The sequence below is a fragment of the Salmo salar genome, chromosome 16 (assembly GCF_965601325.2).
Source record: "Salmo salar chromosome 16, fSalSal1, whole genome shotgun sequence".
Lineage (NCBI taxonomy): Eukaryota > Metazoa > Chordata > Actinopteri > Salmoniformes > Salmonidae > Salmo > Salmo salar.
The window spans coordinates 21,629,730-21,646,618 of NC_138306.1; the positions used below are offsets into that span (position 1 = coordinate 21,629,730).

Consider the following 16,889-nt stretch of genomic DNA (forward strand, 5'->3'; position numbering starts at 1 on the left):
ATATGAAAGTCTGCATTGGTCAGTCCAAAATTGGTTATAATTCTGTCATGGAAATAAATGTATTTCCTATTTCTAAATCATTTAATCCAAGATAATCCAAGATGGCATAGCAGTCAGACGTCCTTTGTCCTCGTCTTGTCGTGTCCCGTGTATATATATATATTTACATCATTTCTTCGCATATCTTTTTATATATTTTTTTCTAAAAACTCAACTTCAAAACACTCTCCTGCAACTCGCCTCACCAATTTAAAAACAAGTATTATTTACCTCAAATCTGAAATCCACAACAGAAGCTAGCCAGAAGTTAGCCAGTTCACTAGCTAATGTTAGAATTCAGCTAACCACGGTTGGCGGTCATCAGCTATCCCTTAGCTCGAAAAGCTATCATTTTTGTACAACGCGATTCAGACCAGAGCATACCGGACCTATTTTCTCTCCACATCCCCAGATTTCTACCGCAAGCTCTGGACATTTACACCTGGATCTTGCAGCTAGCTAGCTGCTATCCGAGTGACTATTGGCTAACGTCGGTCCCGTAGCTAACATCAATTATTCCGGAGCTAGCCAGTTGAAGAGTTCCATCAACCACTCCTGGGCTACAATCACCTATCCGGACCCGTTTTACTGCCGATGTGGAGCCCCATCGGGCCTTCATGACTGGACTACCGTCGTTATCTGCCCGAGGGAGTTAGCCAACTGGCCCCTCCATCGCGACGTAACCTGAACGCCCATCTGCGGCCAGCTAATCGTTAGCTGTCTTATCGGCTGCTATCTGAATAGGTCTATTGGCCAATTTTCTTGGGCCACTATAACTATAACTATTTTTGCCAATTAGATTGGTCCCCTCTACCACACGGAACCCCACTAATCTACCGACGGAAACGCACGAGGTGGCTAAAAACAGACCATCTTCTGCCAACTTGCTACCCATGGCCCGGCTAGCTGTCTGAATCGCCGTGACCGCAACCAACCTCACTACTCACTGGACCTTTTTGATCACTTGGCTAAGCATGCCTCTCCTTAATGTCAATATGCCTTATCAATTGCTGTTCTGGTTAGTGTTTATTGGCTTATTTTACTGTAGAGCCTCTAGCCCTGCTCATTATACCTTATCCAAACTCTCAGTTCCACCACCCACACATGCGATGACATCACCTGGTTTCAATGATGTTTCTAGAGACAATATCTCTCTCATCATCACTCAATGCCTAGGTTTACCTCCACTGTATTCACATCCTACCATACCTTTGTCTGTACATTATACCTTGAAGCTATTTTATCGCCCCAGAAACCTGCTCCTTTTACTCTCTGTTCCGGATGTTCTAGTCGACCAATTCTCATAGCTTTTAGCCGTACCCTTACCTTACTCCTCCTCTGTTCCTCTGGTGATGTAGAGGTGAATCCAGGCCCTGCAGTGCCTAGCTCCACTCCTATTTCCCAGGTGCTCTCTTTTGATGACTTTTGTAACCGTAATAGCCTTGGTTTCATGCATGTTAACATTAGAAGCGTCCTCCCTAATTTTGTTTTATTCACTGCTTTAGCACACTCTGCCAACCCGGATGTCCTAGCCGTGTCTGAATCCTGGCTTAGGAAGACCACCAAAAACTCTGAAATCTCCATCCCTAACTACAACAATTTCAGACAAGATAGAATGGCCAAAGGGGGCGGTGTTGCAATCTACTGCAGAGATAGCCTGCAGAGTTCTGTCCTACTATCCAGGTCTGTACCCAAACAATTTGAACTTCTACTTTTAATAATCCACCACTCTAAAAACAAGTATCTCACTGTTGCCACCTGCTACAGACCACCCTCTGTCCCCAGCTGTGCTCTGGACACCATATGTGAACTGATTGCCCCCATCTATCTTCAGAGCTTGTGCTGCTAGGTGACCTAAACTGGGACATGCTTAACACCCCAGCCACCCTACAATCTAAGCTTGATGCCCTCAATCTCACACAAATTATCAATGAACCTACCAGGTACCACCCCAAAGCCGTAAACACGGGCACCCTCATAGATATCATCCTAACCAACTTGCCATCTAAATACACCTCTGCTGTTTTCAACCAAGATCTCAGCGATCACTGCCTCATTGTCTGCATCCGTAATGGGTCAGCGGTCAAACGACCTCAACTCATCACTGTCAAATGCTCCTTGAAATACTTCAGCGAGCAAGCCTTTCTAATCGACCTGGCTCAGGTATGCTGGAAGGATATTGACCTCATCCCTTCAGTAGAGGATGCCTGGTTATTTTTTTTAAATGCCTTCCGCACCATCTTAAATAAGCATGCCCCATTCAAAAAATGTACAACCAGGAACAGATATAGCCCTTGGTTCTCTCCAGACCTGACTGCCCTTAACCAACACAAAAACATCCTGTGGCGTTCTGCATTAGCATCGAACAGCCCCCGTGATATGCATCTTTTCAGGGAAGTTAGAAACCAATATACACAGGCAGTTAGAAAAGCAAAGGCTAGCTTTTTCAAGCAGAAATGTACTTCCTGCAACACAAACTCAAAAATGTTCTGGGACACTTTAAAATCCTTGGAGAATAAGATTACCTCCTCCCAGCTGCCCACTGCACGAGGAGAGGAAACTCTGTCACCACCGATAAATCCACTATAATTGAGAATTTCAATAAGCATTTTTCTATGGCTGGCCATGCTTTCCACCTGGCTACCCCTACCCCAGTCAACAGCACTGCACCCGCAACAGCAACTCACCCAAGCATTCCCCATTTCTCCTTCTCCCAAATCCAGTCAGCTGATGTTCTGAAAGAGCTGCAAAATTTGGACCCCTACATATCAGCCGGGCGAGACAATCTGGACCCTTTCTTTCTAAAATGATCTGCCGAAATTGTTGCAACCCCTATTACTAGCCTGTTCAACCTCTCTTTCGTGTCGTCTGAGATTCCCAAAGATTGGAAAGCAGCTGTGTTCATCCCCCTCTTCAAAGGGGGGGACATTCTAGACCCAAACTGCTACAGACCTATATCTATCCTACCCTGCCTTTCTAAAGTCTTCGAAAGCCAAGTCAACAAACAGATTACCGACCATTTCCAATCCCACCGCCCCTTCTCCGCTATGCAATCTGGTTTCAGAGCTGGTCATGGGTGCACCTCAGCCACGCTCAAAGTCCTAAACGATATCTTAACCGCCATCGATAAGAAACAATACTGTGCAGCCGTATTCATTGACCTGGCCAAGGCTTTCGACTCTGTCAATCACCACATCCTCATCGGCAGACTCAATAGCCTTGGTTTCTCAAATGATTGCCTTGCCTGGTTCACCAACTACTTCTCTGATACAGTTCAGTGTGTCAAATCGGAGGGCCTGTTGTCCGGGACACTGGCAGTTTCTATGGGGGTGCCACAGGATTCAATTCCTAGGCCGACTCTTTTCTCTGTATACATCAATGATGTCGCTCTTGTTGCTGGTGAGTCTCTGATCCACCTCTATGCAGACGACACCATTCTGTATACTTCTGGCCCTTCTTTGGACACTGTGTTAACCTGTTATGGCTAGGGGGCAGTATTTTCACGGCTGGATAAAAAACCTACCCGATTTAATCTGGTTACTACCCCTGCCCAGTAACTAGAATATGCATATAATTATTGGCTTTGGATAGAAAACACCCTAAAGATTCTAAAACTGTTTGAATGGTGTCTGTGAGTATAACAGAACTCATATGGCAGGCCAAAATCTGAGAAGGTTTCATTCAGGAAGTGGCCTGTCTGACAAGGTGTCGTTCTTCTTGTCTCTGTTTATTGAAGAGTGAGGATCTTAGCTGTCCCGTGACACTTCCTACGGCTGCCATAGGTTCTAAGAAGGCGGCAAAAAGCGGAATCGTGGCTTTGCAGGCTCTGGCTGAAACAAAGTACCGCGTTTGGGTAGTGGCTGGTTACAGTACTGTGAGACTCAGGCTCGTGCCCGCGTCGACCGAAAGCTTTGTTTTCATTCCTCTGTTTAGCTAAATGGACATTCCCGGTCGGAATATTATCGCTTTTTTTACGAGAAAAATGGCATAAAAATTGATTTTAAACAGCGGTTGACATGCTTCGAAGTACGGTAATGGAATATTTAGATTTTTTTGTCACGAATTGCGCCATGCGCGCGACCCTTCTTTACCATTCGGATAGTGTCTGGGACGCACAAACAAAACGCCACTATTCGGATATAACGATGGATTATTTTGGACCAAACCAACATTTGTTATTGAAGTAGCAGTCCTGGGAGTGCATTCTGACGAAGACAACAAAAGGTAATCAAACTTTTATAATAGTAAATCTGATATTGGTGAGTGCTAAACTTGCCGGGTGTCTAAATAGCTAGCCCGTGATGCCTGGGCTATGTACTTAGAATATTGCAAAATGTGCTTTCACCAAAAAGCTATTTTAAAATCGGACATATCAAGTGAATAGAGGAGTTATGTATCTATTATTCTTAAAATAATTGTGATGCTTTTTGTGAACGTTTATCGTGAGTATTTTAGTAAATTGTTAGCAAATTCCCCGGAAGTTTGCGGGGGGTATGCTAGTTCTGAACGTCACATGCTAATGTAAAAAGCTGTTTTTTGATGTAAATATGAACTTGATTGAACAAAACATGCATGTATTGTATAACATAATGTCCTAGGTGTGTCATCTGATGAAGATCATCAAAGGTTAGTGCTGCATTTAGCTGTCTTCTGGGTTTTTGTGACATTATATGCTAGCTTGAAAAATGGGTGTCTGATTATTTCTGGTTTGGTACTCTGCTGACATAATCTAATGTTTTGCTTTCGCTGTAAAGCCTTTTTGAAATCGGACAGTGTGGTTAGATAGAGGAGAGTCTTATCTTTAAAATGCTGTGAAATAGTCATATGTTTGAAAAATGTATGTTTTTGTATTTTTGAGGAATTTGTAATTCGCGCCACGCCTATCATTGGATATTGGAGCAGGTGTTCCGCTAGCGGAACGTCTAGATGTAACTACCCTCCAGACAAGCTGCAATGCCATACAACTCTCCTTCCGTGGCCTCCAACTGCTCTTAAATACAATTAAAACTAAATGCATGTTCTACAACCGATCGCTGCCTGCACCTGCACGCCCGTCCAGCATCACTACTCTGGACGGTTCTGACTTAGAATATGTGGACAACTACAAATACCTAAGTGTCTGGTTAGACTGTAACCAGACACAAATTAAGCATCTCCAATCAAAAATTACATCTAGAATCAGCTTCCTATTTCGTAACAAAGCATCCTTCACTCATGCTGCCAAACATACCCTTGTAAAACTGACCATCCTACCGATCCTCGACTTCGGCGACGTCATTTACAAAATAGCCTCCAATACCCTACTCAATAAATTGGATGCAGTCTATCACAGTGACATCCGTTTTGTCACCAAAGCCCCATATACGACCCACCACTGCGACCTGTATGCTCTCGTTGGCTGGCCCTCGCTTCATACTCGTCGCCAAACCCCCTGGCTCCAGGTCATCTACAAGACCCTGCTAGGTAAAGTTCCCCCTTATCTCAGCTCGCTGGTCACAATAGCAGCTCCCACCTGTAGCATGCGCTCCAGCAGGTATATCTCTCTGGTCACCCCCAAAGCCAATTCCTCCTTTGGCCGCCTCTCCTTCCAGTTCTCTGTTGTCAATGACTGGAACGAACTACAAAAATCTCTAAAACTGGTAACACTAATCTCCCTCACTAGCTTTAAGCACCAGCTGTCAGAGCAGCTTACAGATTACAGCACCTGTAAATAGCCCATCTATAATTTAGCCCAAACAACTACCTCTTCCCCTACTGTATTTATTTATTTATTTATTTATTTAGCTCCTTTGCACCCCATTATTTATATTTCTACTTTGCACTTTCTTCCACTGCAAGTCTACCATTCCAGTGTTTTACTATATTGTATTTACTTTGCCACCTTGGCCTTTTTTGCCTTTACCTCCCTTATCTCACCTCATTTGCTCACTTTGTATATAGACTTATTTTTCTACTGTAACTCTGTGTTGTTGTATGTGTCAAACTGCTTTGCTTTATCTTGGCCAGGTCGCAATTGTAAATGAGAACTTGTTCTCAACCTGCCTACCTGGTTAAATAAAGGTGAAATAAAATTAAAATAAAATACTTTTTTTATGGTTCCTATACCTTTAGGTTTCCATGTGGACCAATTTATCACTCCATTCTGAAAATCTATCCAAGGATTTTTCCATTGGGTTGTATTTTTGGGTAATTATATTGGTTCTTTTAGAATCCATAACATTTTCTTCCATATTGTTTTAGTGTTCATAACTATGAAGTTGTAGACACGTGAAAAGATTATGTGGGTGAACATGCACATCTTCAATAATTACCCATTGTTCCTAGTTAGTGCATTTAACAATATGTCGCAAGTAAAAGCCTTGGGTGGCGAGTTGATAGAATTCCACCCTCAGACTTAGGGAGGTGTAAAACGTTCCTTTTTATTATATGAGTTTTATTTGCACATATAAAGTCTGTTATGGCCAATTATACTTATTAAATAATGTCTTCAGTGGGGTAATTGGTATTACCAAGAATAAATATAAAAACTTTGAGAACCATGCCATTCATGCCGTTTATTCTACCTGTGATATTCATGGGAAGATTGTTCCATTTAAATAGAGCTGCTTTAATATTGTTGAGTAATGGGATAACGTTATTTTTATATATGTGTTGTTTGTTGTCACTTATTAAGCATCCTAAGTTTTTTATATGTTTTGTGTTCCACTTAAAGGATTGCTGTAGATAGTGAGTTATACTTTTTATTTTTCCTCCTGCCGTTATTTCAGTTCATTCTAAGCTAATTGTATATCCTGAGAATCTAGAGTATTCTGGAAATATTTTTAGCAAGGAGGGCGTTCAATATTGGTCAGGTATGTCAGGAGATCAAATAAGTTTAGTTGATATTCATGTTTACCAATACTAATACCTGTTACATTTGGGTTCTGACTAATTCATTCTGCAAGAGGTTCAATTGCCAGTGCAAACAGGAGGGGAGAGAAAGAACATCCCTGTCTTGTGCCCCTTTATAAAGCAATTTAATCAGATCATGTATTATTTGTGTATATTTTTGCTTAGGATATTTCTATCCTTCTAAAGCACTGACCTTTTTTTTCCCAATTTGGCCCTAAAATGACATACCCAAATCGAACTGTCTGTAGCTCAGGACCTGAAGCAATTATTGTAGGAGAATATAACACATTAGACCTGGTAAAAGATAATTAAACATGAATTGATTTTGTTATTTTTGGTTAATTGGATTATTGATACATTTTCAAGTTCATAACTGTGCACTCTCCTCAAACAATAGCAAGGCATTATTTATTATTATTTATTATTTGTAATAGCTGCTGTAAATTGTACAGTGCAGTTAGATAAATAAGAAAATACAGTATGCAGTGTCAAGTCTGGTAAGACTTTTGCCATTCTATTGCTTATGAGCTTTGTTATTATTTTGTTTTCACAATTTATTAAACTTATGGGTCTGTAATATTAATGGGATTGTCGAGATTTTCCTGATTTTAATATAACTGAAATAACTGTTTGATACATGGAACTTGGAAGTACTGAATTGAGTGAAGTGTGTTGTCATTTGTGTAAATAAGGGTGCTACTTTGTCCCAAAATGTTAAATGAGGGTGCTACTTTGTCCAAAAATGTTAAATACAATTCTATGGATGGGAAAGCTGTCCATTCCTGGTGCTTCTTTCCACGCAAATGTTTTAATGGTGTCCAATATACATTTTTTGGTAATCTCTATTTTTAGTGATTATTTTTTGTCTGCTGATAGTTGCTTCAGGGTTGTTGTGGTTTAAGAAGGCTGTAGGATCAGTCCAACTGTTGCTTAATTCTGATTTACAGTTGAAGTCGGAAGTTTACATACACCTTAGCCAAATAACATTTAAACTCAGTTTTTCACAATTCCTGATATTTAATCCTAGTAAAAATTCCTTGTCTTAGGTCAGTTAGGATTACCACTTCATTTTAATAATGTGAAATGTCAGACTAATAGAACAGAGAATGATTTATTCGAGCTTTTATTTCTTTCATCTGTAATGCGATGCTACTGGCGGCAGAGATGTCAGGCGCAGGAGAGCGGAAACTGATTTACAATGGTTGTGTTTAATAACCATAAACCCCCTGTCAACAGAATAATACAAAAAATGGGTCAAACAAAACCCAGTAACTGCCAGCATACCGTGCACAAGCACTACAACAAACAATTACGGACAAGGACATGGACATGGGGGGTAACAGAGGGTTAAATACACAACATGTAATTGATGGAATTGGAACCAGGTGTGATGGAAGACAAGACAAAACCAATGGAAAAACAAAAATGGATTGGCGATGGCTAGAAGGTCGGCGATGTTGACCGCCGAACGCCGCCCGAACAAGGAGAGGGACCAACTTCGGCGGAAGTCGTGACATCATCCCATTCCCAGTGGGTCAGAAGTTTACATACACTCAATTAGTATTTGGTAGCATTGCCTTTAAATTGTTTAACTCGGGTCAAACATTTCAGGTAGCCTTCCACAAGCTTCCCACAATAAGTTGGGTGAATATTGGCCCATTCCTCCTGACAGAGCTGCTGTAACTGAGTCAGGTTTGTAGGCCTCCTTGCTCGCACACACTTTTTCAGTTCTGCCCACAAATTGTCAATGGGATTGAGGTCAGGGCTTTGTGATGGCCAATCCAATACCTTGACTTTGTTGTCATTAAGCCATTTTGCCACAACTTTATGCATGGGGTCATTGTCCATTTGGAAGACCCATTTGTGACAAAGCTTTAACTTCCTGACTGATGTCTTGAGATGTTGCTTCAATATATCCACATAATTTTCCATCCTCATGATGCCATGTATTTTGTGAAGTGCACCAGTACCTCCTGCAGCAAAGCACCCCCACAACATGATGCTGCCACCCCCATGCTTCACAGTTGGGATGGTGTTCTTCGGCTTGCAAGCGTCCCCCTTTTTCCTCCAAACATAACTATATAACTATGGATTATTTCGAACCAAAACAACATTTGTTGTTGAAGTAGAAGTCCTGGGAGTGCATTCTGATGAAAAACAGCAAAGGTAATCCAATTTTTCTTATAGTAAATCTGAGTTTGGTGAGGGCCAAACTTGGTGGGTGTCAAATTAGCTAGCCATGATGGCCGGGCTATGTACTCAGAATATTGCAAAATGTGCTTTCACCGAAAAGCTATTTTAAAATCTGACACCGCGATTGCATAAAGGAGTTCTGTATCTATAATTCTTAAAATAATTGTTATGTTTTTTGTGAACGTTTATCGTGAGTAATTTAGTAAATTCACCGGAAGTTTGCGGTGGGTATGCTAGTTCTGAACATCACATGCTAATGTAAAAAGCTGGTTTTTGATATAAATATAAACTTGATTGAACAAAACATGCATGTATTGTATAACATAATGTCCTAGGAGTGTCATCTGATGAAGATCATCAAAGGTTAGTGCTGCATTTAGCTGTGGTTTTGGTTTTTGTGACATATATGCTTGCTTTGAAAATGGCTGTGTGATTATTTTTGTGAGGGTACTCTCCTGACATAATCTAATGTTTTGCTTTCGTTGTAAAGCCTTTTTGAAATCGGACAATTTGGTTAGATAAAGGAGAGTCTTGTCTTTAAAATGGTGTAAAATAGTCATATGTTTGAGAAATTGAAGTTTTTGCATTTTTTAGGTATTTGTATTTTGCGCCACGCTATACCATTGGATATTGGTGAGGCGTTCTGCTAGCGGAACGTCTGTCCCTAACAGGTGCTTTTAAATGATGTATGACACTTGTATTTTCATGAATGCTTAATATTAAAAAATATATATTTTATTTCGCACTCTGCAATTTCAACGGATGTTGTCGAGATGGGGTGTTAGCATCCCACCTAGCCCAAAGAGGTTAAAGAAAAAAATAAGCAAACACATTTGGTGTTCGCCAAAAGGCATGTGTGAGACTCCGCAAAAATATGGAAGAAGGTACTCTGGTCAGATTAGACTAAAATTTGGCCATCAAGGAAAACGCTATGTCTGGCGCAAACCCAACAGCTCTCATCACCCCGAGAACAGCATCCCCACAGTGAAGCATGGTGGTGGTGCAGCATCGTGCTTTTGGGATGTTTTTCATCGGCAGGGACTGGGAAACTGGTCAGAATTGAAGGAATGATGGATGGCGCTAAATACAAGGTAATTCATGAGGGAAACCTGTTTCAGTCTTCCAGAGATTTGAGACTGGGACGGAGGTTCGCCTTCCAGCAGGACAATGACCCTAAGCATATTGCTAAAGTAACACTAGACTGGTTTAAGGAGAAACATTTAAATGTCTTAGAATGGCCTAGTCAAAGCTCAGACCTCAATCCAATTGAGAATCTGTGGTATGATTTAAAGATTGCTGTACACCAGCGGAACCCATCCAACTTGAAGGAGCTGGAGAAGTTTTGCTTTGAAGAATGGGCAAAAATCCCAGTGGCTAGATGTGCCAAGCTTTTGAGACATACCCCAAGACAACTGTAATTGCTGCAAAAGGTGGCGCCACAAAGTATTAACTTTGGTGGGGTGAATGGTTATGTACGCTCAAGTTTTCATTTTTTTGTCTTATTTCTTGTTTGTTTCACATTCAAAAATATTTTGTATCTTCAAAGTGGTAGTAGGCATGTTGTGTACATCAAATTATACAAACCCCCCCAAAGATCTATTTTAATTCCGGGTTGTACGGCAACAAAATAGGAAAAATGCCAAGGGGGTGAATACTTTCGCAAGCCACTAACTCTTGCATGAAAACCACATCTGCTGACAATCTATTCAAGAGCCTTATGCCATCATGGAGCCCGTAAACATTCCATGTTATAAGTTGGATTTTGTTGGTCTTTACTTGTATATAATCAAAGTTATCCTCGTATGTTCTGTCTGTTATTGAAGAACCAGACAAAACCTTTTAGCAGACATGTTATATGAGGGCGGTGGACATTTCATGGAATGGGAGAGTCAAAGTCTGAATACATAGTTATTGTATACATTGAATATATAGAGCGTGTGAGCATGTAGACTAAGTAGACATTTAAAAAGTGAACAAACAAAAAACTAAGTAAAGTACTTCTTTGAACCTTGAGGTGCTGTGCCTGTTTAGGGCTTTCAAGCTCCAACTCCTCTCCTAATGTACCAAAGATCTGTGGATTATGTCATTGTGCATACATTGGAGAAAAACTGCCACTTTAACACCATGGTCAGTTTGTATTACCTTGTGAATTAAATTAAAGTATAACGGCTTCGGCCTCCCGAGTGGGGCAGTGGTCTAAGGCACTGCACCGCAGTGATTCTGGATTTGAGTCCAGGCTTTGTCGCAGCCGGCCGCGACTAGGAGACCATGGGGCGGTGCACAATTGGCCCAGCGTCGTCCGGGTTAGGGGAGGGTTTGGCTAGCAGGGATGTCCTTGTCCCATCGTCCACTAGCGACTCCTGTGGAGGGCCGGGCACAGTGCACGCTGACACGGTCGTCAGGTGTAGGTACGTTGTTTCCTCCCACACATTGGTGCGGCTGGCTTCTGACTTAAGTGGTCATTGTGTCAAGAAGCAATACGGCTTGGTTTGGTTGTGTTTTGGAGGACGCACGGCTCTCGACCCACGCCTCTCCCGAGTACGTACGGGAGTTGCAGCGATGAGACAAGACTGTAACTACCAATTGGATACCATGAAATTTGGGAGAACAAGGGGTAAAAAAAAAAATATAGTGGCTGGTGAGGGTCTACTTGGGGAGACTAGGTCCCTCGAGAGGCCGAAGTGAGATGAGTGGAGGCACCACACATACTGTAGAACAGTTATTGACATACATTCCATATATTCCCCTTTGAATTGTCTTTTCAGTGTCCATGTAGCCCATTGGCATTGGCTACTTCTATTGTTTCTTCATAGAGAAGAACAGTTACTTGGGGAAAATCTAGTGTATATTATTTTGGGGCGAGGGGGAAATAATATTTTCTCAACTTACGATGAGCTGGTCTTAGGCATCATTGTATGTAGCCTATAGTGTGCTCATCGCTTTTTCCTCTTCTCAGTGCAGGGGACTCCTCCTGGAAAGGTTTCTTGCAGCTTGATTAGGGCTTTGTTGGCACTTGTGAATTTGATCCTTCGCATTCTCTTCCGTACCCACAGCACTGCCGGGAAGTGTAACTGAGATTTTATACATTTTTCCTCCAGTGACTGTCTGATCTGGATGTAATCCTTTAATCTTTTTCTCAGCTTTGCAGACAGGTTCTGGATGAATCAAATGGTCTGGCCATGGATTTTGATCTCCTTTCTCTGTTGTGCCTTCAGAATGTTGACTTGATAGTTCCACAGTTTGAAGATCACCATGCGTGGCTATTTAGCGTTCTTCTGTTTCACGCTGATCCTATGGCATCGTTCCACATATTCTCATGTTTTTTCATCTCATTCTGTTTTTTTGTTGGTCCAATTCATCTTCTTAAGTCTTCAGATATGTTTTCTTTTTGAATGTGTCTATTTTTTTCTGTTTTGTTGGATAACCTTAACTGTTCATTTCTCTTATTTGCATCTCCAAGTTGCTCCTTGTCTTTTCCTTTGGGGTAAGCCGTGGCTTGTTGGATTCATGTTGCCATGTCACTTTACCAACTGATTGGTTTTCTGTTGTACATAACTGATTGTTCAACATATAACCAAGCACACTAACGAGTTGCTTGGGTATATGTATATGTTGATTTATCAATTTTGAGGCTTGTTTAAACTTTGTTGTCTGGTTTCTACATATAACCACAGTTTTGTCGGTACAAAACGGAGCTACTCACACACCATGTGTCCTATCGGTACGCGCATGAGCCTCTTGACTCTGATGGTATCTCAAACACTTTGGGTCAACATTTGAATAATGTTTTTGCCAATATGTCATTTGAGTAATGGAGACGGAGTAAAACGGTGAACTGAATGAGCCCATGCCTTATGCAAAATGATGAGGTGTGGATACGCTCTATACTACATTGCCATATGTCATCGGGTAGCTCGCCACTCATGTCTTGCTCCCATGCAGATTTTGTTATTGCCCAGGAAGGCAGATTAATGTTCTGTATCATGTCATATAATATGGAGATTGTGCCCTTCAGATAGGGGTTAGGATCAGTATCTCTCAGCTGGACACGTATGGGGCAGGAGTGGAAATGAAGCAAAATGTTTTTTAGTTTGGAGGACACCTACAAAAGTGTCTATTGGGAATACAGTACTATGGTCCACCCTTAGAGTATCGAATGAGACAATTGTATTTTTTACAACAAAAAAACACCATGCCAGAACTGGAATGCTGTGTCAATCTACGATGCTGGGAAAAGATGATTAGAAGTTAAATGGGGAGAAGCAGCTTGCTTTGTTAAGGTTAAAGTTATATTTTAAGTGAGCTCTTGACAATGGGATTCAAAAAATGGGTGCCGAGGTTCATAGGCAGTGGGTAGCACACTAACGAGAAAGGAGAAGTTGGAAGGCTTGACTTGAACTCCATGATAGCGAGAATCTTTTCTATATCTAACCTCTCTATCCTGAAATAATCTTTACCACTACAATAGTTTTATATATTTTGTGTTTACTTTGAATCTGTAAACAATAACACTGTGGAGTTTATCTGAACATATAAAAGCTCATGCTGTAAGGAACAGGCCTTATTCCAAATTGTGATTTTACTTATGGTGGGAAGAAACAAAAGAACAACATAATTATTTCCTAGGTAAAATAGCACGTAGGTGTGCTACAGATGTGCACACACATGATGATTGCTTCTTAGAAAAGTGGAAACTAACAATGTCAATTGATGAAGGCACTTACTATGAAGCATGGGCCAAAAAAATGGGGCACTGCCAGTATCCTAAATCAAGTGACAACTGCCTCAATCCAGGATAAGCTAATGTGCAAATCAAACACACTTCTGAAAGCTCTATGAGGAAATACATGATCTACAATTGATTTAGTAGCAGCCATTGTGTCAGATTTTACCTTCTGGTGGCACTGGTCAACTCATAATAGAGTTGAGTGATGTTGCACCCTACTGATGCTTTTACATGAAAATACACTCCACAATGATATGGTTATTGAAGGTTATGGTTGCTGGATCAAAAGCACCCTTCAAAATAAAATCTTTCTTTTAGTCTCTGCTATAAAATCACATTATTTTTTTCAAAATCTGTCCAAGATTCTGAAGAGACTCACAGTCAATCACAACGCAAGCTTTTTCTGGCATGAAATTACTTCATGAAAGAATACAGTTTATGAAAGTATTATTTTAAAGGAAATACAACCCTCTAAGTACCAGTCAAAGCTTTAAATCAAATACAGTGGGTAATACAGTGCATTCGGAAAGTATTCAGACCCCTTCACTTTTTCAACATTTTGTTACGTTAGACTTTTTCTAAAATACCTTATTTACATAAGTATTCAGACCCTTTGCTATGAGATGCGAAATTGAGCTCAGGTGCATCCTGTTCCCATTGATCATCGTGTCTTGTCCCGTGTAAATATACTTTTTTTCTTGTATATATCTTATTCTCACTTTCTATCTACGAACTAAATATACTTCCCTGCAACCCGCCCCACCCAATGTGGTACGGATCTGCTATTTTATTCCTTATAACTGGATCCTCCATCAGGAGCTAGCCAGCTAACTAGCTACTAGACTTTGTTAGCCACGGCTGGCGGTCATCACCTTTACCTCGGTCACTAGCCAGCCTTAGCTCGGACAATACCTGCCAGTCTGCACAGTACGATATCAACTCAGAGCACATCGGATGGCTTCTCTCTACCACATCACCGGATTCCTGCCGCTATGGATAATTACACTGGATCATTGCAGCTAGCTAGCTGCAAACAAGTGGCTACTGTTAGCTAACGCCTCTGTCCGGAAGCAAGCACCAGTTCGCCTTGGGTTAGCCTAAAGCTAGGCCCTTATACCAGCTAATTCTAGGGATACAATACCTCTTTTGCCAATTGGACTGGACCCTTTATTGTCAACACGGAGCCCCGCCGATCCATCACGACTGGACTGCCGACATGATCGCCCGATGTGGTCTCAACAGGCTATTCTGTTACGATGTCACCGAAGAACCATCTCCTAGCCCCGGCACGCTAGCTTTCTGAACACTGTGTCCCCTGCTCGCCTAGCGTAGTAGTGATTACCGAATGGCACCCTGACTCACCTATTGCTGCTCTTTTGACCCTATGATCACTCGGTTACACAGCTGATGCCCCCTGGACTGTTTCAATAACACGGTACATCATTTTGTTTACCTGTCGGCCGCAGCCTCGAACTCAGGTCCTGTATGTACCTAACTGACCCGCTCTGCCCATTCATCACCATTTACCCGTTGTTGTCTTAGCTGTCCTGATCAACACCTGTGATTGCTTTATGCCTCTCTCTAATGTCAATATGCCTTGTCTACCGCTGTCTTGGCTAGTTCTTATTGTTTTATTTCACTGTAGAGCCCTCAGTCCCGCCCAACATGCCTTAGATAGCTATTTTGTCCTACCCCACACACATGCGGAGACTTCACCTGGCTTAACTGGTGCCTCCAGAGACAAAACCTCTCTCATCGTCACTCAACGCCTAGGTTTACCTCCACTGTACTCACATCCTACCATACCCTTGTCTGTACATTATGCCCTGAATCTATTCTTCCACTCCCAGAAATCGGCTCCTTTTATTCTCTGTTCCCAACGCACTAGACGACCAGTTCTTATATCCTTTAGCCGTACCCTTATCCTACTCTGTTCCTCTGGTGATGTAGAGGTTAACCCAGGCTCTGTAGCCCCCAGTTCCACTCCTATTCCCCAGGAGCTATCATTTGTTAACTTCTGTAACCGGAAAAGCCTTGGTTTCATGCATGTTAACATCAGAAGCCTCCTCCCTAAGTTTGTTTTAGTCACTGCTTTAGCACACTAAACCAACCCTGATGTCCTAGCCGTGTCTGAATCCTGGCATAGGAAGGCTACCAAAAATTCAGAAATTTCCATCCCCAACTACAACATTTTCCCGCCAAGATAGAACTGCCAAAGGGGGTGGAGTTGCAATCTACTGCAGAGATAGTCTGCAGAGTTCTGTCATGCTATCCAGGTCTATGCCCAAACAGTTCAAGCTTCTACTTTTAAAAATCCACCTTTCCAGAAATAAGTCTCTCACTGTTGCTACTTGTTATAGACCCCCTTCAGCTCCCAGATGTGCCCTGGACACCATATGTGAATTAATTGCCCCCATGTATCTTCAGAGTTCGTACTGTTAGGTGACCTAAACTGGGATATGCTTAACGCCCCGGCCGTCTCACAATCTAAACTTGATGCCCTCAATCTCACACAAATTATCAAGGTACAACGCTAAATCAGTAAACACAGACACCCTCATAGATATCATCCTGACCAACCTGCACTCTAAATACACCTCTGCTGTCTTCAACTAGGATCTCAGCGATCACTGCCTCATTGCCTGCGTCCATAATGGGTCCTCGGTCAAACGACCACCCCTCATCACTGTCAAGCGCTCCCTAAAACACTTCAGCGATCAGGCCTTTCTTATTGACCTGGCCCGGGTATCCTGAAAGGATATTGACCTCATTCCGTCAGTAGAGGATGCCTGGTTATTCTTTAAAAGTGCTTTCCTCACTTAAATAAGCATGCCCCATTCAAAAAATGTAGAACTCAGATATAGCCCTTGGTTCACTCCAGACATGACTGCCCTTGACAAGCACAAAAACATCCTGTGGCGTACTGCATTAGTATCGAATAGCCCCACGATATGCAACTTTTCAGGGAAGTTAGGAACCAAAATACACAGGCAGTTAGGAAAGCAAAAGCTAGATTTTTCAAACTGAAATTTGCATCCTG

At 41.8% G+C, this 16,889-nt stretch overlaps 1 protein-coding gene across 1 annotated transcript in view; it reads right to left on the reverse strand.

Annotated features, from left to right (window-relative positions):
- Window positions 1-16,889, reverse strand: part of LOC106573348 (leucine-rich repeat-containing protein 4C) — a 188,847-nt gene that overhangs the window by 34,444 nt on the left and 137,514 nt on the right. The window lies entirely within an intron of this gene.